Source organism: Geotrypetes seraphini, chromosome 14 (assembly GCF_902459505.1).
Source record: "Geotrypetes seraphini chromosome 14, aGeoSer1.1, whole genome shotgun sequence".
NCBI lineage: Eukaryota > Metazoa > Chordata > Amphibia > Gymnophiona > Dermophiidae > Geotrypetes > Geotrypetes seraphini.
In genome coordinates this window covers 6992723-7019199 of record NC_047097.1, presented here as the reverse complement: position 1 = coordinate 7019199, position 26477 = coordinate 6992723, and the positions used below count along the sequence as shown (strand labels likewise).

Sequence of the window (26477 nt, the reverse complement as noted above, 5' to 3'; positions counted from 1 at the left end):
GTCCTACAGCTGTCTAATCAGCCAATCGGGATGCACGTTTCTTTTAAAAAAATGCTCCCCAGGCAGGCTTTCTATATTGAAGGCGAGGCCCGCAAGACACTTAAGCTCGCCTAAGGGCCTTAGGCGGGCCTTAGGCGAACCTAGGGTGCCCAATCCCTCCTGCTATAAGTATACCAACCGCTCCCCTTCCCCCCGACACTACCGATCGCTGGCAGGAGGGTGCCCAATCCCTCCTGCCGGAAGACGCACCCCCCCCCCGCGCTAACAGCCCTCAAACCTCCCCCCAACCAAACTAACCTTTCCTTGTTGGCCAGACGGGACTTGCCCGTCTAGCCGGCAGGCCCGTCTAGTCTAAATGAGGCGGGCCCGCCCCTTCCCATCCTTCTGAAGCCTAAGGCAGGATTGGCCCAGGCTCTAGAAGCCTGGACCAATCAGGCCTTAGGCATAGCGGGTCCGCCCATCCCCACTAAGTCTAAGGCCTGATTGGCCCAGGCGCCTTAGAGCCTGGGCCAATCAGACCTTAGATTAAGTGGGGATGGGCGGACCCGCTATGCCTAAGGCCTGATTGGTCCAGGCTTCTAGAGCCTGGGCCAATCAGGCCTTAGGCTTCGGAAGGATGGGCCAGGAAGGGGCGGGCCCGCCTCATTTCGACGAGATGGGCCTGCTGGCTAGACAGGCAAGTCCCCTCTGGCCAACAAGGAAAGGTTAGTTTGGTTGGGGGGAGGTTTGAGGGCTGTTAGCGCGGGGGGTGGGGGTGCGTCTTCCGGCAGGAGGGATTGGGCACCCTCCTGCCAGCGATCTGTAGTGTCGGGGGGGGCGCATCTTCTGGCAGGAGGGATTGGACACCCTCCTGCCAGCGATCGGTAGTGTCGGGGGGAGGGGGGGACGGTCGGTATACTTATAGCAGCAGAGAGATCCCTTGCCGCAATAAGTATAGCGGCCGCGTCTACTTATAATGTAGACCAGCATTTTGTTGGCCTACATTGTAAGCGTCTCTTCCTCTACTAGGGAGACGCGTAGGGCCGCCTAGGTTCGCCTAAGGCCCGCCTAAGGCCCTTAGGCGAGCTTAGATGTCTTGCGGGCCTCGCCTTCAATATAGAAAGCCTGCCTGGGGAGCATTTTTTTTAAAAAACGTGCATCCCGATTGGCTGATTAGACAGCTGTAGGATGCCTACAGCTGCCTAAAATCGGGACGCACTATGTAGAATCAGGGCCTTAACATACACAGGGCCAAAAGGGAAGAGGGGGAAGAAATACAATGTATGGTAGTAAATGAGACGGGTAAAGGATTTAATAATTCTTATGTTCTTAAACAATTAAAAAAAGATCAAATGTTGAAGTTAAAAGGCATGACGAAAATATAAAAATCTAGCAGTCAAAAGCATCTGTTACTCTATCGTATCAGCCAACATGATACACCTTTGCTTACGCCCTATGCCGCCTAATAAAATGTTTTAATGCATACTGTACTGTGTTGGCATTGTAATGTAGCACACTGTGCCATACCTTGCATTGTTATTTGAATATGTTTACTGCTGTAATCGCCTCTTGCCTATGTTTGGCTTATTTTTGTTGTACGCCGTCCTGGGTGAATTTCTTCAAAAAGGCAATTAATAAATCCTAATAAATAACCCCTCGCTTTTACAAAACCACAATAGAGGATTTTAGGGCAGGCCGGCATGCTGAATGCTCTGTGTTGCTCCCGACGCTCATAGGAACTCTATGAGCGTTGGGAGCAGGGTAGAGCATTCAGCGCACCAGACTGCGCTAAAAAACGCTATTGCGGTTTTGTGAAAAGGGGGGGTAAATGTGAAAATGCCATTCAGTAGTCAAATACCACGGCTCTAAGGGGGCAAATTCTATACACAGTGCTCAAAAACGGGCATAAAAAAATTGGTACTAAGCACTGTACTGAACGGGGTACACAGCATAGTGACAATTCCCGCACCTGGTAGGAATGCTGGCGCCTGAGAGAGGCATGCTTACTTATACCGTGTTTCCCTGAAAATAAGTCCCTGCACTGAGCCTGTCTCGTCAAATTTAGAAAAAATGATATTTCACATGTGAATTTGGTTGTAGCGATAGCTGCACCTAGCCCAAGATATCCTGAATTGCTAAAGAGGTGGATTGATTTAGAGAGTAGCAGTATTCCCTCGAAAAAGCTGTGCAGCATTCACAGAAATTAGTGACCATAGTAAGTTAATATATATAATTATATTATTTATCTCTTAATTTATTGCAAATATGTATAATCCCTGAAAAAGTCTTAACACCACGAATATCTTCCTCTTCCCATCTTCATCCCGACTCAACGATACTACTTGATCTATTCTTTACCTCTACTAGAAATGACCAATGATCTTCTTTTGTAACCCACCTTTTATAACTCTTGTAATCCGCCTTGAACCGCAAGGTACTGGCGGAACAGAAATCTCTAATGTAATAAGAGTGTCAGAACCCCAGGATGGTGCTCGTTAGGTAGTTAAGAAGATAATAGGCTACCTGCACCATCTTATGTGTGGCAGAGAAGGACTGCAAGGCTGTAGCAGAGCTCATGGAAGACCCCCCTATCTTGTCTGTTTATCTGGAAGCACTGGAAGCTAGTGTAAAATAATAATAATAATAACAGTTTATATACCACAGGACCGTGAAGTTCTATGCGGTTTACAATGATTAAAAGATGCTACAAAATGAGTGGAACATACATAGTTAGAGATTAGTGGCTAACAGTTTAGGGATCAGATTTAAGGGAGAGATTGTGATGGGAGAGATTCTCCAGATTCGTTACCTAGGTACTTCAAGAACAGGTATGTTTTTAGATGTTTCCTAAATTCGCCATAATTATTCACGTGTATAATTAGTTTTTCCAGGTCTTTGCCCCATAAGGCTGCTTGATACGATAGAAGATGTTGATGGTGTTTCTTAAATTTACATCCTCTAGCCGATGGGGAGACAAACTGCAGGTGTGTACTCCTCTTATGTCTGTTGGTTGAGAAGGAAAAGAGTTTGGTTATATATTTAGGGGCTAGACCCGATAGTACCTTGAAGCAGAGACATCCCAGCTTGAACTTCACACGTGCCTCCATTGGCAGCCAGTGTAGGAGTTGGTAGGCAGGGGTAATGTGATCGGACTTCTTCAACCAAAAGATCAACCTGACTGCCGCATTTTGTACCAGTTGTAGTCTCTGCATGTTCTTCTGGGAGACTGCCAGATGGGCAATGTTACAATAATCGAGATGACTTAGTATTAGGGCTTGTACCAGAATTCTGAATGATGTAGCGTCGAAGTATGCTTTAATGGACCTAAGTTTCCAGAGAGTAAAAAAACCCTTTCTGACTAGGGAGTCCACTTGGTCTTTCATGGTTAGGCCTTGGTCCAGAATTACCCCCAGAACCTTCATAGTAGGTTGAATAAGGTAGCTGAGATTGTTGATGCATAGTGGAATTGTAGTGACAGGTGGGTGTGGCGAGGCTTTGAAGAATTTAGTTTTTTCTGACTTAAGCTTCAGTCTGAATTCTGTGGTCCATTGTTCCATCAGGTTTAGTGCTTCTGTTGCCATGGGGGTAGTTTCAGAGGGAGAAGTAGTGAATGGGATAAGGCCTCAGAAGCCACGGGGCAGATATCTGCACCGGAGCTATGAGAGAGAGCAAAGTGGCCTCAACTGCTCTCCCCCATGCTTCTATCATTGGCCCAAAAAAACCCCTTGGATGGCAAAAAAATCTTAGAATTCTAGTACACTGGTTAATATTATAACAATGTCTATACAAGATCATGAAATTCACAGCAAAAATAGCTTATCTTTAGACGTTGTCTCTGTACTGCTAACCGCTGTTTTCCATTATTGTTCACCTTTCTACCTGTGCGCAGAAAAAGCTTATCGCAGGAATAAATCCCAATATGTATTACAATAAACATAAACAATGCATCTAAATTTGAGCACCATATATAGAATTAAATTTATTTAATTCATTAATTTTCTATCCTTTTCTGGTGTAAATTCTAGTCTTATTAAAAAAAAAAAAACCCAACCCCCACCCACATTAAACAAAGGAGATGTTGGAACATTTCATGATGTCTCATTTTCTTCTCTGCTACAGAAATTATGATATTCTGTACAGCAAGGTCATCATTAAGCATCAAAGGAGATTTTTCCTTTAGTAAACTAGGCAAGTCATGGAGTGAGTAGATTGCCACAGGAACCAGCCATTGGCATAGATACAAAAATTTAGGGACTGCTTATTTGTTTGAAACACCACATGAAAGGGCAAGTTCCACCTTCTGGCTCACTCCCTTGTTCTAGGGTTGTTTGATTATCGTAACATCTTGTATCTACCTTGTCCCACTGCAATAAAAAATAAAGTAACAGACCATATAGAACACAGCTCTCAGATTGATCTTTTGTTCCCTGAGTAAATATGACCACATAACCACTGCCTATCTAGAGACACACTGGCTTCCTATAAAGTCAAGAAACAGCGTTATTCACTTTGGCAAATGTGACTCAGACTTGGACCAGAGGTCATGGCCTGAAGCTGAGAGGGGACACGGCCAGGACAAATGTCAGAAAGTTCTGCTTCACACAGTGAGGGGTGAACGCCTGGAACTCTCTCCCGGAAGAGATGGTGGAGGAAACCACCATTCTAGGATTTAAGGGAAAATTGGACGCACATCTTCTTGCAGGACACATTGAGGGATACGAGTGACTAAGGTATTCGCCAGGGTACGCCTGGCTGAGCCTCGGCGTGTGCGGATCACCGGACTAGATGGACCCCTAGTCTGATCCGGTGCAGGCATTTCTTATGCTCTTATGTTCTTATTGTCTGTTATTTAAAGTCTTGAATGGCTTCGCTCCAACCTATCTGAATGGGCGTTTCGTCCCAAAAAACATGATCAGATCTAGGAGAGTCCGGAATTCATTTACTTACCATTCAATTAAGGGCATACAGTGAAAGAAAATTTTGCAGGGCCTATTATCTTTCCACGCAGCAAAACTGGCCCAACAGAATTCTATTTGCAGTAGAGAATGACACGGTGACAAAATTCATCACCGTTCCCGTCCCCGTGGATAACCGCGGGAAACCATCTTCATGTCATTCTTTAAGGAGAGAGGGAAGAATCAGAGTATAATTGGGCACAACCACTGACCCGCAAGCTTTGCTTTGAAGAATGCTGGTGTAGAAGGACCGAGGTTGAAATAGACACTAGAAAATGACATGAGATTATTTCCCGCGGTTATCTGCGGGGACGGGAACGGTGATGAATTTTGTCACCATGTCATTCTCTAATTTGCAGTACCAGATTCCAGAACTTTCTGAAAGGAAATAAAAACCTTGCTATTTAGGAACTATGTTAGGATAACTTAATGCTGCTCTACTGTGTGGTAGTTATTGAATTGTGGTTTCGCTGGCAATGATCAATTTCTCTCATATTGCAATCCGCCTAAAACTGCAAGGCAAAGGTGGAATAGAATTTAATAAATGCTTTTAAAACAAAATACCCAGGGAAGTCCAAACTCTTTGGGATCTTTCTATGTCATCAAATGTGTGCATGATTTGAGCAAAAGGGTGCATTCTTGTGCACTGCTGATGACATTGCCCCCGAAACCAAAAATATGAAAAATCCCAGAAACAATATAGGAAGCACCACAATACTTGATCCAGGCGTTCGCAATCGGAAAATGAAACCGTCACGCGAATGTGTCCAGACAGAACTCTAGAAACAGTGGCAACATGGATGAAAGACCACAAACTAAAACTGAACCCAGACCAAACAAAATTCATACTTCTCAAAAAAAAAAAATAAAACCCCAACCATAACAAACCTAGTAAAATAAACTCAATCGCATACCCCATTCAATCCACTCTAAAACTTCTGGGAACGACGATAGACAGATGCTGCACCATGCAACCACAAATCAACAAACAATACAGAAATCATTTGCGGTCATGAGAAACCTAAGGCAAGTTTGAAAATTCTTCGACAGAAAACAATTCCAGCTCATGGTCCAGTCCCTAGCCCTAGGTCTCCTTGACTACTGCAACATCCTCTATCTCCCCTGCCCCGCAACAATGATAAAACAACTACAAAACACAGTCCTGAGACTAATCTAGTCACTAAGAAAACACAACCACATCACCGAGGCATACCTCAACTCACACTGGCTCTCAATTCAAGCAAGACTACTATTTAAATTCTACTGTCCATTATTTAAATCCATAAATGGTGACAGCCCAGCCTACTTGAACAACCGCCTAATCCAAACTACCACAACCAGACACAGGAGAACCCAGACACCATTCACATACCCTCCAATCAGAGACATCAAACGGAAAATACTGTACGATGGCCTACTAGCCACACAGGCAGCAAAACTAGACCACCAACTCTCCAATCTGCTAATCGTGACCCCAGACTACAAAACTTTCAGAAAAGAAATAAAAACCCTGCTATTCAAGAAATCCATGAAGACTAACTAACACCGTATGAAACATTTCAATCCTCTGAAGCAACCAGTTCTACTCTGTAACACCTCCTGGCATGTCCAGAAATCTTCTGTAATCCGCCTTGAACCGCAAGGTAATGGCGGAATACAAATCACTAATGTAATGTAATGTAATAAAAAGACCTGGATGTGGGCTATTTCTTTAGCTGGCCCAAAATTGTGGAATGCATTGAATGGACCATTAAGATTATGTTCTACCTTTGTCATTCAAAAAGCTATTGAAAATCCACTTATTTGTAAAAGCCTTCTATGAATAAGGAATTTCTGCTTTAATGTACTTCTCCTAGGATCTTTTTATTTGCTGAATTTGTTTTTATTTACTGAATTTATTTTTTTACTGAGTTTGTATTTTAGTATGCTTTTAGTTGAATTTATATTTTTTGTAGGCCTCATTTTATGCACGTTCATTTGTAATCCGCCTAGTTGATAGGCGGAATAGAAAATTTTAAAATAAATAAAATATGTTTATCCTGTACACTAGAGAGTGATATGGGAACATAGATTCATCCCCAACCCCGCATTTTCATCCCTGTCCCCTCCCCATTCCCTCTTCATCCCCTTCCCATCCCTGCAGTGAAGTGCATTTTTCATCCCTGTCCCCTGTCCCCTGTCTTAGCTGCCAACAGTGGCCAACCCAAGTCCCAAGTACCTACTGTAGTTAGATCCTCTTCCATCCAGCATGTCTGTTCCTACCTTCTTTATCCAGTCTTAATTTTCTTCCCCCCAGCTCCACACTCAAAGCAGAAAGATGATTTTATGCAACTTTATGAGCCTAAGGCATAGTAAATAAACATTTTAAGCATAGAGTGGGGAGTTTCTAAATTTTATTTTGATTGAAAGAACATCAATAAAAGTACAACTTGTGAGGCATAATTGCCTGGGTTCTGCATTGCACACAAAAAGCCAAACATTAGGGACAAATTGAAGGGAGCAAAACATTTCTATTACCTTACTTTGCGAGCATTTCTTCAGATATATCATAGACACACAAACACACTCTCGCAGGGAAGTTGGAAAGAATTCCATGAGCCATACCCTGCATGCTTTTCCTACTTATTTGCCTGTAGTTTATAATTACTGAGTAAAATTCAGATGCTGAATGTTTAGTGCAACTTCAAAAGAACACTGCTCTCCCCCACCATATGGGCTCCATTCTTATAAAATATAGAATGTACTCCAGGAAATTAAGTACAAAAAAATTAATTAATAAATAATGCATAGGAAAGCAATATATTGAACAGAATAATATTTGCAGTGTTTTGGAAATATATGGAGGTATTTTAACATTTAGCTTGCCAGCCCAGAATCTTCCTGTTAGCCATGTCAACAGTGATATATATTTATTTATTTATTTATTTGGATTTTTATCCCGTCCTCCCAGTAGCTCAGAACGGTCTACAAATGAACATACACAGTGGAGAGTAACTAGACATATAAGTAATACAACAGGTTTAGTGATTGGATTTATAGATTTTGGAGAGAATTTAATACAGGGAGAGTATAGCAGAAAGAGAGAAGGGGGAAATACAGTAGTTTAGTTTAAGGAAAGTTATATGCGTTTAGGTACAATTTGTTAGTGGAGAGAGTAAGAGAGGGTTATACTGGAGTTTGGGAAGGAGATAGGAGAGTGGAGGGGTGGGGCGTAAGGGGGGGAGAAGACAGAGGAGATCTTTAGTTGAAGAGGAGGGTCTTTACCGATTTACGGAATGTTAATAATGAGTTCTGTTGTCTAAGTTGGGGGGGGGAGTTGGTTCCAGAGGTGTGGAATGAAGTGGCTGTAGGATCGTTTGTGGGCAGTTTCTGTGAGCAGGGATCTTCCGGGGGGGGGGTGCATAGGCGTATCTCTGACTTTGAGCGGAGGGTGCGAGTGGGGTTGTAGATGGGAAGCTTGGATTTTATGTAGGAGGGGGTGGTGGAATAGATATAGCAGCACTAATAAAAATCCCGAGGTTACTAGCAATCATAAACCTATCTGTGTTTTTGATAGGTTGCCAAATGGCCACCAGGCTTCAGCTCTGCTAGCATTTAATAAGAGGTGTTGAGTTACCAAAGATGAATAGGAGGAGCACCAGGGAGGTCACTGCTGCTCCTTGAAATCTTGGACAAGTCACTCAACCATCCATGGAGTCAGGTACAAAACTTTATTTATTTATTCATTCAATTTTCTATACCAGGGGTAGGGAACTCGAGAGCCGTATTCCAGTTGGGTTTTCAGGATTTCCCCAATGAATATGCGTGAGATCTATGTGCATGCACTGCTTTCAATGCATATTCATTGGGGAAATCCTGAAAACCCCACTGGAATACGGCTCTCGAGGACCGGAGATCCCTATCCTCGTTCTATACCATTCTCCCAATGGCGCTCACAACAGTTTCCATTAATTTATTCAGGTACTCAAGCATGTTTCCCTGTATGTCTTGGTGGACTCACAATCTATCTAGTATACCGGGGGCAATTAAGTGACATGCAAGGAGCAGCATGGGTTTGAACCCACAACCTTTACAAATTACATGATAAAACAACTGCAGACAGTTCAGAACACGGCCCTCAGAATCATCTACTCACTGGGCAAATACGACCACATCACCAAAGCATACTTAGACTCACACTGGCTACCAATAAAAGCAAGATCTCAGTTCAAATTCTACTGTCTACTATACAAGGTAATACATGGAACAGCACCCAGCTACCTAAACAACAGACTACACCGTAACCTCTCACACAGATCAAGGAGAACCCAGAGCCTATTCACTCACCCCCCTCTCAAAGGAACACGACGAAAGAAACTATATGACAGCCTTTTAGCGACACAGGCAGCAAAGATCGATACTACCATCACCAATCTACTGACCAAATCAATAGACATTAAAGCATTCCGAAAAGAAATCAAAACTCATCTCTTCAAAAAACACTTCCCATCATCATAACCTCACAAAAGTTTAAGATAATGCTCTCATGACTACCCAAACACCACCACCAGCAACACCCAAATCCGAACAGTATTATCTCTACTCGTCTAAACAACAGAATCCGGACAATATTATCTCTATTCGTCTAAACAACCTATCACTATCTACTATCTACTACCAATTTATCCTGGAAAAGTCCAGAACAACAATTGTAACTTAACGCATTCTTGTTTATATGTACTGCAATGCTACTGGAAATGTCCAGTCTTCTAACATGTAATCCGCTTAGAACCGCAAGGCACAAGCGGAATAGAAATCACTTATGTAATGTAATGTAATGTAACCTCAGGGTGATGAGACTTTAGCTTTAACCGCTGCACCACACTGTCTTTTATGAAGCAGATTAGCGCAGACCACTATGGGGAAAAGGCCCGAAACTCATAGGGATTTAAAGAGATTTGGGGCTTTGGCTGCATGGTATTCACTAGAGCGGCTTCATAGTGAATACCATAGTGGATGACGAACCACAAGTTAAAACTGAATGCGGAGAAAACCAAATTCCTACTACTAGAGAAGGAACAAAAACCATCCCTAACAGAACTAGATGTAAACACAATCAAATATCCAATACAGAATACTCTCAAAATTCTGGGAACACACCTAGACAGAGGCTGCACAATGCAAACACAAATACACAAAACCATAAAAAAAGCATTCTTCACCATGCGAAACCTAAGAAAAATAAGAAATTTCTTTTCCAAAGAACACTTCAAGATCATTGTACAATCCCTCATACTCAGCTCCTTAGATTACTGCAACAGCTTCTACCTACCTTGCCCAAATACTATGATAAAACAACTACAGACCGTTCAGAACACAGCTATCAGACTCATCTACTCGCTCAGCAAATTCGACCACGTCACACCCGCCTATGTAGACTCTCATTGGCTTCCGATAAAAGCAAGAACTCAATTCAAACTCTACTGCTTACTTTTCAAAGTAACCCATGGTATGGCCCCCAATTACCTGAACAACCGTCTTTGCCGCTACCGACTACCCAGATCAAGAAGAACTCAGAATCTTTTCACCTTCTCCCCTCATAATAGTACCCGACGTACGAAACTTTACGACAGCCTTCTAAGCAACTCAGGCAGTGAAAATTGACCCCACCATCACCAAACTGATGATCAAAACAACAGACATCAAAGTGTTTCGGAAAGAAATCAAAACATTTCTTTTCAAAAAACACGTCCTTACTTAATATTCCCCTCCCCAATCGCACATGCACTCTCCCCAGCAAATAACACACTAGTCATCCCCTTGAACCTCATTTACGAAAAATATCCAAACTCCTAAATAAGCATCTCCCTTAGGTATCCACTTAACCTTCTCCTAAATAAGCATCTCCCTTAGGTATCCACTTAACCTTCTCCTAAATAAGCATCTCCCTTAGGTATCCACTTAACTGATTCCTTCAAAGTTAGGTATCTTTCTTCAGTTGCCTATATTGTTTTCCCCACTGAACCTTGTAACTACTTGAACCCTGTCAAGTTATTCTATCGATAAATCCAGATATCTTATACTTGTATTTCTATACCACAACATGTAATTTACTTAAATCGTTGTAATGTAATTCTCTCGGTAATGTCCTGATCTCTTTTAACTGTAATCCGCTTAGAACTGCAAGGCACAGGCGGAATAGAAATCACAAATGTAATGTAATGCAATGTAATGTAATATAAGTGGCCCTTTAACTCTAAGCCCTCTAGGACAATGAAAATACCTACTGTACCTGAATGAAATTTGCCTTAAGATGTTATTGAGAAAGGTGGGATCTAAACCCAAATCCCAAATCCATTCATAGGCATACTGTGAAGTAATACAGAACACTACAAATGTCACCCAGGACTTGAAGAGCAATTTTACAATACCATAATAGAGGCAACATCCACGAGTCATGTAACAAGATCCTTACTTAAAAAAAGCACAGCAGCAATGGATACTAGAATATCAGTAAACCTACTGGAAAACTAAAGAAGCCAGATTAGTTCAGATCCATCCTGCACAGTTAATGCTAACAGAAAACCATATCTCTTTCATATATGCAGAACACAGACAGATCCTTACATATTATAGAATAACTAACTACAAATTATAAATTGAAATTTGTAGAAAAATATCAAGCTGAACCCCCAAGATGCCACAGTGCAACACAAGAGAAAGAGAAAAAGTGACGCATGTCCCACTGCACTGTGCAAAATATAAAGATAGCAGCCATAAAATTTCAATTTGTTTATTTTGTATTAGGAATGACTTTTAGTGATTTGACATCAAAAAGGTAAGCAATTGGTCATGTTTCTTTTGATATGTATTGCTTAGATTTTGAGTGCATACAGTACAGTGGGTTGTTTATGTGTTTTGTTTTGATACTCTGATGTTGTTGAAACGAACAAGATCCAGCTTGTGGGTATTATCTAAAGACCCATTGTGCAATATGATAAAATCTGAATGGCTATGTTTCATTAATTGTGATTTAATTGAATTAAATGAATATTAATTGTTTAAATACACTAAAATTACAGCTGTATGCTAAATTCTGCAGAAGAGACTTGACTGGTTGCCTAAAAAAAGAGCAACAGCCATAACCTGAAGAAAAGAAGGCTACAGTTACTGAGAGATTGCAATCAAAATTGGTCAAGGTGTATCACTGGCTGAGGTACTGAAACTCTGCAAGTGCTTTGAAGAGACTAGAAGCATCAAAAACAAGGCTGGAAGGAGCCGGAAAAAGGTACATCTCAGACTGATAGAAAGATAGTGAGAATGGCTCTACATAATCAGAAATTAACTGCCGCTGATATCAATAAGTCATTGGCCAAAACATGGGCATTATTGTCAGACTAGTCAACGACTGGTGAAAGCAGGTCTGCAAACAAGAATACTTAGCCCTTCCTCAATGAAGTTCAGCATCATAAATGTTTGAACTGGGCTAAAGAGCATGCCAGCTGGACCACAGTGCAGTGGAAGAAGGTGGAGTGGAGTGATTAGACCCGAATCTCCATAGGCAGTGATGGTGTCCGCTATGTTTGTAGGCGACCAGGTGAGGACTGCTTGCCAGAGTGTACTACTGCCACCATGAAGCATTCTCTGAGTGTGATGGTGTGGGAATGCATGTCCAGAGATTTTGTGGGTCAACTGCAGGCGCTTGATTGAGTGATAAATGCTGACAAATATATAAAGGAGTTCCTTCAGCCCAAGGTCCTGCCAACAGCCAGAGACATCTTTGGTGCCAGATGACCATTCATTTTTCAACAGGATGACACCCCATGCCACACAGCCAAGAAATGCCTCACCTGGTTCAAAGAGAACAAGGCTTAGTTGTGGACTGGCCAGGAATCAGCCCATATCTCAACCCCATTGAAAATCTTTGGGCCAAATTAAAGAAAGCAGTAGCAGCAAAGCAGCCGTCCAACAAACATGAGCTGATAGCAGCAATAATCAACTCCTGGTTCCATATAATAACACCTATTGATCTCCATATACATGTGGACAGCATGACAAGAAGATGTAAGACTAGTGCTACTAGTGAGACTACCTTCAGCATTTGCCCCCTCTCTTTTCCTCTTCCATCCAGTGTCTGCCCCTTTCATTCTCTCTCCTCTCATGCCCCACTTCCATCCAGTGCTTGCTTCTCTCTCTTCCCCCACTTCCATCCAGTGCTTCCCCTCTATATCCCCCTCATTTCAAAAGAACATAAGAATTGCCATTCTGGGCCAGACAAAAGGTCCATCAAGCCCAGTATCCTGTTTACAACAGTGGCCAACCCAGGTCCCAAGTACCTACTGTAATTAGATCCTCTTCAATCCAGCATGTCTGTTCCTACCTTCTTTATCCAGTAAGTCTGTCTCCCTCTCCTTCTATCCAGTGTGTCTGTTCCCCTCATCCATAGAAACATGAAGGCAGAGGCCAAATAGCCTATCCAGTCTGTTTATCCACAGCATCCACTGTCTCCTCCTCTCTCTAAGAGATTCAATGTGACTATCCCACACTTTCTTGAACTCAGTCTTTGTCTCCACCACCTTTACCGGGAGACTATTCCATGCATCTATCGCCCGTCCTGTAAAAAAAGTATTTCCTTACATTTCTGCTGAACCTATCACCTCTTAATTTCATCTTAAGCCCTCTCATTCCAAAGCTTCCTTTCAAATAAAAGAGATTTGCCTCATGCACATTTATACGTCTCTATCATATCTCTCCTTTCCTGCCTTTCTTTCAAAGTATACATATTGAGATCTTTAAGTCTGTCCCCATAAATATTATGTTGAAGACCACCGACCATTTTATCAGCCTTCCTCTGGACCAACTCCATCCTGTTTATATCTTTTTGAAGGTGCATTCCCCAGAATTGTATACAATATTCTAAACGAGGTCTCACCAGTGTCATACAGGGGCATCAATACCTCCTTTTTCCTACTGGCCATACCTCTTCCTATGCACCCTAGCATCCTTCTATCACACACAAGTCCTACTCCTTTTTTCATGAACAAAATGTCTTCACTCCCTAAACTGTACCATCCCCTCAGGTTTTTACAGCCCAAATGATGACCTTGCATTTCATAGCATTAAGCCTTAGCTGCCAAATTTCAGACCATTCTTCAAGCTTTGCTAGATCCTTCCTCATGTTATACACCATCAGGGGTGTGTACTCTATTGCAGATTTTGTTATCATCCACAAAAAGGCAACTCTTACCTGACAGCCCTTCGGCAATATCGCTTACAAAAATGTTAAAAAGAACAAGCCCAAGAACCGAACCTTGAGATACCCCAAAGAGAGATAGATCTCCATTAACCACTACCCTCTGTCACCTTCCACATAGTTTAAAAAAAAAGGTGTTCAACTATTGCAATGGCAGAAAGTGGATTACTTAGTCCTTGGACACCGTCTAGCCCGCCTACTACACAGGGCTTTAAACTAGGTAAGTTGGGGGAGGGTACGGGCTTTAAACTAGGTGAGTTGGGGGAGGGTACGGGCTACCAATACTATTTTGGAACTGAACTAAGTAAACACTGCATTGGGTCACATTACAATTCTGGGTCTAAGGGGAGTACACGTAGCAATTCTAGGTCTAGAGGGAGTACACACTGTAATTCTGGGACCAGCGAGAGTGCACACGCTGCAAATTGCACTAAAGGAGCTCAAGTAGCCCAAACGGGAATACCCCCACAGGGTACACACATTACCAAGTCTCTGATAGGAGCGCACTGCAGTTATGGGGAGTCCGGGATAGGTACAAGCTGTAGCTCTGGGTCTAGGGAGTGTAAGAGACAAGCGAAAAATACTAATGGTGGTCTAGTTGATATAGAGGGATTGTCCCCACTGAGATACAACAAGCACACAACATGGAGGGCTATGTACGTCAACGCCCACAGTCTGGGAAACAAGATCCTAGATTTGGAGATAGAAATGAGGAATGCCGACCTGGATGTGGTGGCGATATCTGAGACCTGGCTCACAGACTCCCACGCGTGGGACATGGTCATACCAGGTTACAACTTGCTTCGTCGGGACAGGGAGGGCAAAATGGGAGGTGGGGTAGCATTATATACTAAAGATGACATTAAGGTCACCAGAATCACAGATGTACAGTACACTGGGGAATCCCTTTGGGTAAATTTGGCCAGAGGGAAGGACAAATGCCTATATCTTGGCGTGGTATACAGACCCCCAAAACATCAAGAAGACCTAGATTTGGAATTAATCGGAGATATAGAGAATATCACCTTGCGGGGGGACACAGTATTGGTAGGTGACTTCAACATGCCCGATGTGGATTGGGTCACGCTTTCCTCTGCTTCCGGCAGCAGCAGGAAGCTATTAAACTCTTTGAATGGAGCAGGACTCAGGCAACTGGTAATTGAGCCAACAAGGGATCAGGCAATTTTGGACCTGGTACTTACCAACGGAGAAAGTATCACAGAGGTCTCGGTGGGTGAAACTTTGGCCTCCAGTGACCACAATATGATTTGGTTCAATCTCAGGAAAGGTTTCACGAAATCTACCACATTGACCAAGGTTCTCAAGTTCAAGGACACAAATTTCCAGGACATGGGAGACTTCGTTCACCAGGCGCTACAAACCCAAGCAGATACCGACAGCGTGGAAGAAATGTGGTCAACTTTGAAAACCACCATACAGGAAGCAACAAACCGCTATGTTAAATCAGTAAGCAAACGAAGTAGGAACAACAAGCCACAGTGGTTCTCTATGGAGATCTCAGACCTCATCAAAGAGAAGAAAAAAGCATTCATCTCTTACAAACAATCAGGGACACAGGACTCCAGAGTAGATTATCTGACCAAATCAAGAGCCGTCAAAGCGGCAGTTAGAGAGGCCAAATTCCGCCTGGAGGAGTCTCTAGCAAAGAATATCCAGAAGGGAGATAAATCCTTCTTCAGGTATATTAGTGACAGGAAAAAGAACTCAGGCGGGATAGTACGACTCAGAAAACCAGACGGAGACCATGTGGAGACGGACTCGGAAAAGGCCCAACTGTTAAATGAATACTTCTGTTCAGTCTTCACCCGCGAGGTGCCGGGAATCGGCCCTCAACCACATACAAGGATTAAATCAGTAGACCCGTTTAGTAATTTCAAATTTACACCCAGCAGCGTCTACTGCGAGCTGTCAAAATCAAGGTCAACAAGGCAATGGGGCCTGACAACCTACACCCTAGGGTACTCAGGGAGTTGGGAGATGTCTTGGCGGAACCACTATCCGCGCTCTTTAATCTCTCCCTTAGTACAGGTAACGTCCCGATGGACTGGAAGACGGCTAACGTCATTCCACTACACAAGAAAGGCTCCAGGGTGGATATGGCAAACTACAGACCAGTGAGTCTCACTTCAATAGTGAGCAAACTAATGGAAACCCTAATCAAACACCAAATGGATAGGATCATGGACGAGGAGAATCTGCGGGATCCCCGCCAACATGGATTTACTAAGGGGAGATCGTGCCAATCCAACCTGATCGGCTTCTTTGACTGGGTGACGAGGAAGCTGGATGTTGGTGAGTCCCTGGACATCGTCTATCTGGATTTCAGCAAAGCATTTGATAGCGTGCCACACCGCAGGTTGCTGAACAAGATGAGTTCTTTAGGTTTGGGCGACACTTTAACAAAATGGGTTGGGAACTGGCTTCAGAGGGTGGCTTCAGAGGTAGGCTTCAGAGGTAGGCTTCAGAGGGTGATGGTGAATGGCACTCCCTCCGAGATGTCGGAGGTGATAAGTGGAGTGCCACAGGGCTCCGTCCTAGGCCCGATCTTGTTCAACATCTATATAAGAGACCTGACAGAAGGGCTTCGAGGTAAAATAACATTGTTTGCCGATGATGCCAAACTGTGCAATGTAGTGAGCAAAAGCACAACAGACAAAAAAGCAATGACAGACGATATGGTGCATGACTTACTTCTGCTGGAGCACTGGTCTAGGTCCTGGCAACTCAGTTTCAATGCCAAAAAATGCAAAGTCATGCACCTGGGAAGCCAGAATCCATGCAAGATCTACACCCTAAATGGCGAGATCCTGACAAGAACTGTAGCAGAAAGAGACTTGGGAGTGATTGTCAGGGAAGACATGAAGTCGGCAAACCAAGTGGAGCAAGCTTCATCCAAAGCAAGGCAAATCATAGGTTGCATACGCAGGAGTTTCATCAGCCGTAAACCTGAAGTCATTATGCCACTATATAGATCCATGGTGAGACCGCACCTGGAGTACTGTGTGCAATTCTGGAGGCCGCATTACCGCAAGGATGTGCTGAGACTGGAGTCGGTCCAGAGAATGGCCACCAGGATGGTCTCGGGACTCAGGGAGCTCCCGTACGAGGAGCGGTTGGGGAATTTGCAGCTCTACTCACTCGAGGAGCGTCGAGAGAGGGGAGACATGATCGAGACATTCAAATATCTCACGGGCCGCATCAAGGTGGAAGAAGACATCTTCTTCTTCAAGGGTCCCGCGGCAACAAGGGGGCATTCGTGGAAAATCAGGGGCGGGAAACTGCACAGTGACACTAGGAAGTTCTTCTTCACTGAAAGGGTGGTTGATCGCTGGAATAGTCTTCCACTTCGGGTTATTGAGGCCACCAGTGTGGCGGATTTTAAGGCCAGATGGGATAGACATGTGGGATCTATCCGCAAAGATAGATAGTGAGGATCACTGGGGTGGGCAGATTTGATGGGCCTTGGCCCTTATCTGCCGTCTATTTCTATGTTTCTATGTTTCTATGACTAAAAAGTTCCTTCAAATCAGGCCAGGCTGCAATATCACTGATGTCTTTTGACTGGGTCTGCAGATACTGATCAAGGCAATCTCTGCCTGAAACATTTGACTTCCATATAGCAAAGAATACACTTCTCCCTCCGTATTCACGGTTTCAGCACTCGCGATATCGATAATTTGCGGTTTTTAGCATGCTGGCTCCTCCCCCCCATAAAAATTACATCACCCACGAGTACCGATAAAAGTTTTGGTGCATTTTTCCCAGCACTTTCTTCAGGGTGCACAGAGAAAATTGCTGAATAACTTGTTCATATGTTATTCACAGTTTCATCATATTCACGAGGGCTTTTAACAGAAAACCGCGAATAACATATGAAAAAGTTATTTGCGGTTTTTTCGTATCCACGGTTCTGCTCATTCCCAATCACCGCGAATACGGAGGGAGAAGTGTACTTTATCGTCATCACTGTTATTAGCACCTGCATTAGGAGGAGTGCAGTCTAATTCATCACTTGCATCTTTATCGCCATCGCTGTTATCATCATCACGTTGGCCAGTATCTTCATCGCCATCGCTATTATCATCATCAAGTTGGCCAGTTACAAAGGCGGCTTTCAATCAATGCCTGTTGTTCTAACAAAGTTTCATCTGATGGCAAACTCTGAATGTCTTTGAGCACTGATGCAAGAACCTCAGATATGTGGATTAGACAGTCCTGGGATTAGACAAGCAGACTTCGGCCCAAATTCTGCAACCGGAGTCTAATGTTAGGCACCTATTTTGGAGGCGCCCAACTAGATAAGTGCCTATCTAAATAGCAAGCTCAATTAAGCTTTTTAATCAGCAATCAGGCTCCCAATAATCTCCAGAATCCATTTCAAATGTTCCTGCCTGGCTTTTAAGATCATTCACGGAATCCTCCCTCCTCTTATCCCACTGTCTTTCAACTCCTCTAGTCCCGACTCCTCCAGAACTGCCCAAAGGCTTAAACTAGCCTTCCCCTCTCCACGCGGCATCCACTATGCAGGCAAACTGGGAAAATCCCTTCTCTTCAAAATCACAGGTCTTTGGAACGACCTCACCACCCCGCTGCGGAACCTGAGCTCCCTTCAGTTATTCCGCAAACAACTGAAAACCTGGCTTTTCAGCAAATTGTAGCTCTATCCTTCCCCCCCCTTTCTCTCTCCCCTACTACACATAAGTTCATGTCATCCTTTTTCTTCTTCTCTACCCACTATTTTAAGTTCTTGTAAACCGTGTCGAGCTCCATACTCATGGAGATGATGCGGTATATAAACTTAAGGTTTAGATTAGATTAGATTAGCAATAATTGAAATTTAGGCACCTATCAAAAAAGAGTGATTCTGTAGCAAGGCACCTCTAAAAATTTAGGCGGCCTTCAAAAAACTAAGGACTATGCATATTAGGCATGGACGTGGCTACGTGTTAGGCACCTTGTTACAGAATCACTGCTCTTAAGCATGCTTAAGCGCTCGCACGGCCACCTTTTAGTTGTGCCTAGAGCTGTCCTATTTATTGGGCGCCTCCAAAATAGGTTCCGCTCAGCGTGATTCACTAAACAGCACCCAATTTTACTTGAATCGCGCTGAACAGTGCCTATTTTGGTGCCTAACTTTTGGGCGCTTCTTATAGAATTTACCCCTTCCTCTCTAAAGACTATCTATTCAGTAAACAGTCACCCCAATCAGTGGCGTAGTAAGGGCGGGGGCGGTCTGCCCAAGGCGCCATGTGGGTGGAGGTGCTGGCACCCCTCCTCCTCTCTGCCCCCCTGCCTCTTCCCACTCCTCCCCTTACCACACACGCACCCTCTTCCCTTCTCCCCGTACCTCTAGCGGTTCACCGCCGCAAGCAACAACTTCAACGTGCTCCTCGCAACTGCGTCGTCTCTCCTGCTGATGTCACTTCCAGGTGCTTCGCATAGGAAGTGGCATCAGAGAGAAAGCCAACGGGGTCACGAGAAGCACGTTGAAGTTCTTGTTGCCCGTGGCAGTGAACAGAGGTATTGGGGAGGGGAAGGGAGGGTGCACGCGTGGCAGGGGGAATCAGGGAAGGAGCTGGATTATAAGAAGGCATGTCCTAAAACTGAACTCTGATTGAATCTGGCCCCTTCTGCCTTCAGACCATTGAAAGCCTGAAACAAAAGAAGCTAAGTGCCCAATCAGTGGATAACAAAGGAAGGCTAGGTATGAACACTAGGTACCCTTTTTTTGTTTAAAGATGCCTAGGAACACCGGGTACCCTTTCTGAATGCGCTGCTCACCCCTTAGTTTATCTTCTTTTAAAAGAAATACAGCAGCATAATATGTGTCTTCCCATTTCTTGTGCTTGTTTCTTTTATGTTTTCTTTCTTGACTTTATTGTAGTTCCTCTCCCCCTTCCCACGCATAATCAGTATGGTTTGTCCTTAGTCTGCAGATGTATCCCTTATTTTTATTAATATTGTACTCTAGCCTAGAATTTTGATAGGCGTGCAATCAAATTTTAAATAAACTATGAAACTATGTTTTCCAAGAACAGGACGATAACAAATGAGGTTGGGTTGGTGCTGCAGTGTTAACAATTTCCAGTTTCCATGAACAACATCTAGCAATCAGAAGTTGGGATGTGATAAAAAGAGACAGACACCCTCTTAAAATCCCAGACAACAACCCTCCCAGACAACAACCCTCCCGGACAATCCCAGACAACAACACTCCCAGACAACACTCTTAAAATCTTGTCAGGACTCAGTATCTGGTCAGTCAGGAAACATGTGACCATCCAAACCAGAGCAAAGCAGCTCAAATCCATGCTTCCATCTCCTCTAGCCCTGAATTGTGATTGGGCTTCTATACACCACATGACCTAGCTCTATAACCCATAAGAACTACAAAAGCGAAGATTCACATAAACTCTTCCCCTTTTTCCTTTGGGCCTTCGCCTGCTGCTGGACCTGCTCACCTTGCTGGACTTCTTATTTGCATCTAAGACGCCAGGTTCCACTCCCAAACCACATTGAAATAAGAAAACTCTTCCAGCAAGGATCATCACCTCAAGCCATCCTCTGCAAATAGAAGACTTCCTCCACCACTCCAACCAGAAAAAGCAATAAGAAGAAAGAATACATCTGGGCCTTAATCAGAGTGAGTTCCTCCTAATCCTGCATAATTAATCATTCAGAGTCTATAACAACACTTATCTTGTGGCACGTTCCCCTAGTATAAAGATCCCTAAATTGAGAGCGGAAATTACTGCATCACCTGTATCATATTGTAAATAAACGTTCTGTAGATTAAGACTCTAGTCCTTCCTTAATCCTCTAAGTATATTTCCTTAAATATTATACAGTGCTGGTTTATAGTGCAAATAGTTCCAATCCCCAAATTAACATCAATTTATACTATACATATATTATATTTCAGATTAGAGAATGACACGGTGGTAAAATTCATCACCATTCCCTTCCCCGCGGTAAACCATCTCCATGTCATTCTGTATAAAGAGAGGGTAGAATCAGAGTAAGAATGGGCCCAACCACTGACCTTCAAGCCTTGCATTGAAGAATGCTGGTGTCGAAGGACTGAGGTGGAGACAGACCCTAAAGAATGATGCGGAATGGGTTTCCCGCGGTTATCCTTGGGGACGGGAACAGTGATGAATTTTGTTACCGTGTCATTCTCTAATTCACATTATAGCACATATAAGAACATAAGAACATAAAAATTGCCTCCGCTGGGTCAGACCAAAGGTCCATCGCACCCAGCAGTCCGCTCCCGCGGCGGCCCATCAGGTCCATGACCTGTAAGTGATCCTTTATATCCTTCTATCCCTCAGAGATGCATATGGATGGGTGCATGCATGCAGCTCAGCTCTGTCTGAATTTAGCAAATATCTGGAATCAGACTGTAAGGGCCGGAAGAGCAATATAGCAACACTTGAAGTTTTAGTGGGAAGGTAAGAAACTAGTGGGGGTGCAAGTGAGAGAGTGACTCATGGGATTGGGCTGGGGGAGGGGCAGGAACGGGGAGAGCGCTGGAGTCGGTTCCAGGAGGCCGCAAAAAGGAAAGAGTGCTAAGGTAATCTGAGGGAAGGAGTGGGAGAGTAAGACAAAGTGGATGTAAGATATAATTGGGAGGAGGGCTGGGGGTTGGGGGTGGAGAGTGCTGGAGCTGGGGGCAGGGGAGGGGAGGATCCTGAACTTGGACCTGTTCAAATGGCTGGTGGGGTAGCAGAAGCCCTATCAGCTGAAGAAATCAGCTGCCTGAGTCGTCCCTTCCTCATTATACTCCCTCAGGAATGAATAAGATAATATAACATAAATCTTCATTTGTATCCTGCAAGCTGCTCAGTTCAAGCATGAACTGAGCATGCTCGGGGAGTGCTGGCGTCGGCATTTGGAGGTACCCTGATGACTTCCATGCTCTTGGGGCGGCACAAGGAGGAAAGAGGCAGCTTTGGCAGTGGATTTTGACTGGCGGGGCTTCGGAATTCCCAACAGCAAAGGTATGATCCCTAGTGTGGGAAGGAAGAGGAAATGCATGCACCCCCTGTCATCCCCCAATGGACTGATGACCATGTGTGATTAATCACCAGATTTAAAATGTTCAATCACACAATTAATTGCAATTAATTAATGGCACTGTCATCTCGAAGCAGGGACTTTAGATCATTTATTATTCTATTGTCCATATATTATGAATTTCTGGAAATCAATTTGGGACCAAATTAATTGTTTATTAGATAACCCAGTGGCATTATCATATGATACTGTGCTATTTGGTAGGGCAATGAGAGCAAAAAGTCAGATTTCTACAAAAAAATAATAAATTATTACTCATAATGACTGGTGTTGCCATTCAACAAATTACACATAATTGGAAAGATTGGAGTAGATTAAACTATAATTTTTGGTGGAATTCTTTATGTCATGTTTATAAAATGGAGAGATTTATTGCAATACAGCGGGGTTGTTTTAGGAAATTTCAGGATGTGTGGGAGCCATTAACAAAGTATTGTACTGATTAGATGAGTTTGTTTCCCTTAAATTTACAAGTTTAGCAATGAGGGGGGAGGGGGGTTATTTTTATTATTACATATTCTATAAGATATTTGATCATATGTTAGGAAAGGATCTAAAGGGGGGGTGATAAGAGTTTATGATTTGTATCATTGCTGATTATTAAGTGATGTATTTATTGTTAATTTGTTTGAACATTTGTCACACTTATTCTAAGTTTGAAAATGAATAAAGATTAAAAAAAAATAATAATTGCAATTAAAAATGTTTTTAATCAAAATGCAGCCCTACTTTTAACTTCAAGTGTCAGATGTAACTAGGTAAAAGTAGTGAAAACTAGTGAAGCTATTACTTTAGTAAAAGTAAAAAATATCATCCCGTACTTCTTTACAAGTAAAAGTAACAAAACCTTTACTTAAGTGGAATAACTAATTACATTTACTTAGTTACTATACAACACTGAATATTTCAACATAAAGGTTTTGACAGTCACCCTTTTGATTAAAGCTGCTGCTTGGAAACCCTACCCTGACTCCATCCCAAATCTGTTAGGTTTACTATTTTTTGATGACGCCCTCTTGCCTTTTTGGCTGCAGGCACTTTGCTTATTTGTTCATCCTGTCCTGCTGCTGATGGTTAAGGAAGCAGTGCAAAAACCACCCCTTTGTAGCATAAATCCCAAATCTTCTCTGTCCTATACAATAGGTCAAAGTTAGAAAAATTTAAGACCAAACTTAAAAGTTTTCTATTTACAGATGCTTTTAATGACTAAAATCTTCTGCATTGCCAATTTAATTTTCTTCGTTAATTGTCAGTGTCTCCCTTCCTAATGTACTTCCCTTGAATTATTGAACTTAACAATGAATGTAACCATTAAATAACTTCCCTTTTGTTTTATTATTATACGTAGAAATATCTCACCTACTACTACTACTACTATTAATTATTTCTAGAGTGCTACCAGCCGTACGCAATACTATACAGAGACACGAGAGGACAGTCCCAGCTCCAATGAGCTTACAATCTAAAAAATCAAGACAGACAGGATGCCAGGGTAGGGGTTAGAGTTACAGGGGATGGTTAAACTGCTGACTAGTGTAGTGATCAGAGGGCAGAGGAGAGTAAGGTTATAAGTTGAAGCCTGTCTCAAAAAGGTGGGTTTTCTGCCTACTTTTGAACAATGGAAGGGACGGACTCGGGTAGTTTATTCCAGGCATATGGAGCGGTAAGATGAAAGGAACCAAGTCTGGAACTGAAAGTGGAGGAGAAGGGTACAGATAAAAACAATTTGTCCGAGGAATGGAGGTGTATAAGGTGAGACAAGAGAGGAGAGATACTTAGGGGCTGCAGAACTCTTGTAGGTTAGTAATAGGAGTCTGAACTGTATGCGAAGGCGGATAGGGAGCCAGTGAAGTGATTTGAGGAGAGGGGTGAGGTGAGTGGAGTGAGGCTGGCAGAGTTGTGCAGCAGAGTTTTGTACAGATTGCGGAGGGGGGGGGGGGCGGTGGTTCAGCAGGAGACCTGTTAGAAGTAGATCACAGTAGTCTTAAGTGTAACTTTCCCATGCCACTAAAATTGCAGATCAGAAAAACATTTTGGTGACATTTCTCAACCAGAAAGGTGAAAAGCCTTATTTTTTCCATGGCCAGCCTTAATATACAGTGTCCTTCCGCCCTGTTCATCTTACCCCTAGTTTATCAAAGGACCTTTTGCATGCACAATGATCTGGGTGCACCTGCTCATGTAGCTAAATGAACTCATTATCTGGCCACCGATTGGCTGCACAGTCTGCAACACTGTTGGACTTCTCTACAAGTAGACCCAAGTAAATGAGAACAGCCACTGACTCTTAGCTGAGACTTCTACGGGAACACAATATAGTCCTATTCAGGTAACACGAGACTGCAGTAGTATTGAGGGCTACTCTTTCTATTAGGGCCTTTATTAAAATAAATCAAAATATGAAAGAAAAAAAAAAATCCCGGGAACCTTCATCCGGAAGGTTAATTTCCATTCTCTCTGCTGCACAGGAATTACAATCTTTCTGACACCCAACCTCCCCATCCCCAACGCACTATTTTATCTCGCTCACAATTACTAAGATATCTGAAGCCGGCATCATCACAGACTTAACTTGTAGCGTCGCAGGCAATTATTTGCAAGAGCTTAATGCGTTCTGCCCTAGCCTCGACTGGTGTTTTTTTTTTTTTTTTTATAAGTCATTCCCAACCGGTGCCCACATCCCTCGTCAAGCAGGAAAGAGAAGCAGAGCAGACTGACCTGGATCTGGAGCCCCGGCTCTAGGAACTCGCAGTGTGGGTGCGCGCGCTCGGCATTCCTGATCTCCGGGGGAGGCTGGGCCCGACCGAGGCTCATTTGCATACCTAAGGCCAGACAGATCACGGCGCAACCCCGCTCTGCCCTGCCCAGGCCGATCTCGCATCCACCTTGATTTAAAAAAAAAGAAAAAAAAAAAGAAGACGAAACAGCGGTGACGCCGAGGTGAGTCACATGGTCCTGCAGAGTCAGACAGGGATGGGGAGGAAGAGCGAGGCTCCAGAAGAGCTCCCCCGATCTTCAGCCCAACTTTGTATTCACTTCGCCTCCGACTTGCTGTGGCTGCTCTTTAAGAGGTAAGTGAGTCGTTTCCATCTCTTTCGTTTCGTTTCGTTTCGTTTCTAGCCGCTTGCGATTTCACCCGGGCAGATGTAGGGTGACTTTTTGTCCCATTTGGGTCTGGGGATGGGGGGAGGGGGGATTGCCTAGTTTTGTATACTTGGTTCCCATTTGTAGAATATAAGGCATTAAGATGTTCTCTCAAGACTTTCTTTTTTGGGGGGGGCTTCATAAGTCGTGGAAAGGACAATTTAAAAGAAAACCAGCCTTCTGCTGGAAAGAGTTCTCATAGCCTAAAGGGACTGTGGATGGCACAACGTTCAGTAACGAGAGCATTCGTTTTGTTTTATCGTTCTCAATTTTTTTCCACCGAAAAGTCCATCTGTTCTTGGAACTAGTACTAAGGGGGAAAAAAAACCTGTTGAAATACTTCTGGATCTGCACACACCCACTGTTGTCTCTTCTCCCGTGGGTTTGCAGCAGCTGTTTCATGCCTATAGATTTTTTTATTTGGATCATCCTTGCGGACATATATATTTTTAGGGGGTGGGAGGAGGGGATCCTACAGAAGAATCTTTTTCTCTTTCAAATTTTTATTCAGATCTCGTGATTCGTCTTGAATTTCAAGAATAAAAATATATATATCTTTTTTGGTTCAAAATATTGGAATCAATTATATGTCCATCCATACATTTTTTTTTGGGGGGGGAGGGGGCAGGATAGTTCTGTTCCTTTCTCTGTTTAGCTTATTCTTATGTCTCCGTACTCCAAGTTTCTCTGATGTACCTGATTTAGCATATATGGAAAGGGAACTATAGATTTTCTGTGAGGTCAGGCTTCACCTGTTTATGAAGAATTCACTTATTAGTACGTTTTGCTCAGAATCATGTCAATATTTTGCTTTAGTGGCTGAAGTGCACAGACTATGAGTACAATTGACAAAAACATATAAAAGGGCCAGAGCCGTAAGAGTGATTTAAACACACAGCATCAAGGTGGCAGTAATACAAATCTCGCTCATATTTTGTTAGACCCAGAATGAGAGTAGGAGTAGATAAGTAGGGGGAATGATCAGAAAGTATCAAATAATAGTACTATCACCTGAGGATTGAAAATAGAACATTTAAAAAAAAATAGATCATCACTGAAGTTTTTCA

The 26477-nt window shown here is 43.2% G+C and overlaps 2 protein-coding genes across 4 annotated transcripts in view; one reads left to right on the top strand and one right to left on the bottom strand.

The window, feature by feature from the left end:
• The window catches only part of LOC117348294 (dual oxidase 1-like), a 201892-nt gene extending 176781 nt beyond the window's left edge, over positions 1-25111 (bottom strand). The window contains exon 1 of the mRNA XM_033920228.1: positions 24985-25111. The gene's annotated coding sequence lies outside the window, so the exon portion shown is untranslated. The remainder of the gene's footprint in view (positions 1-24984) is intronic.
• The window catches only part of LOC117348295 (dual oxidase maturation factor 1-like), a 93494-nt gene continuing 91507 nt past the window's right edge, over positions 24491-26477 (top strand). Inside the window, exon 1 of one of the 3 annotated variants that reach the window (XM_033920231.1) lies at positions 24491-24595. The gene's annotated coding sequence lies outside the window, so the exon portion shown is untranslated. Of the gene's footprint in view, positions 24596-25170; positions 25338-26477 lie in introns of those variants that run through there. The other 2 variants (XM_033920230.1, XM_033920229.1) reach the window with 2 other exon arrangements.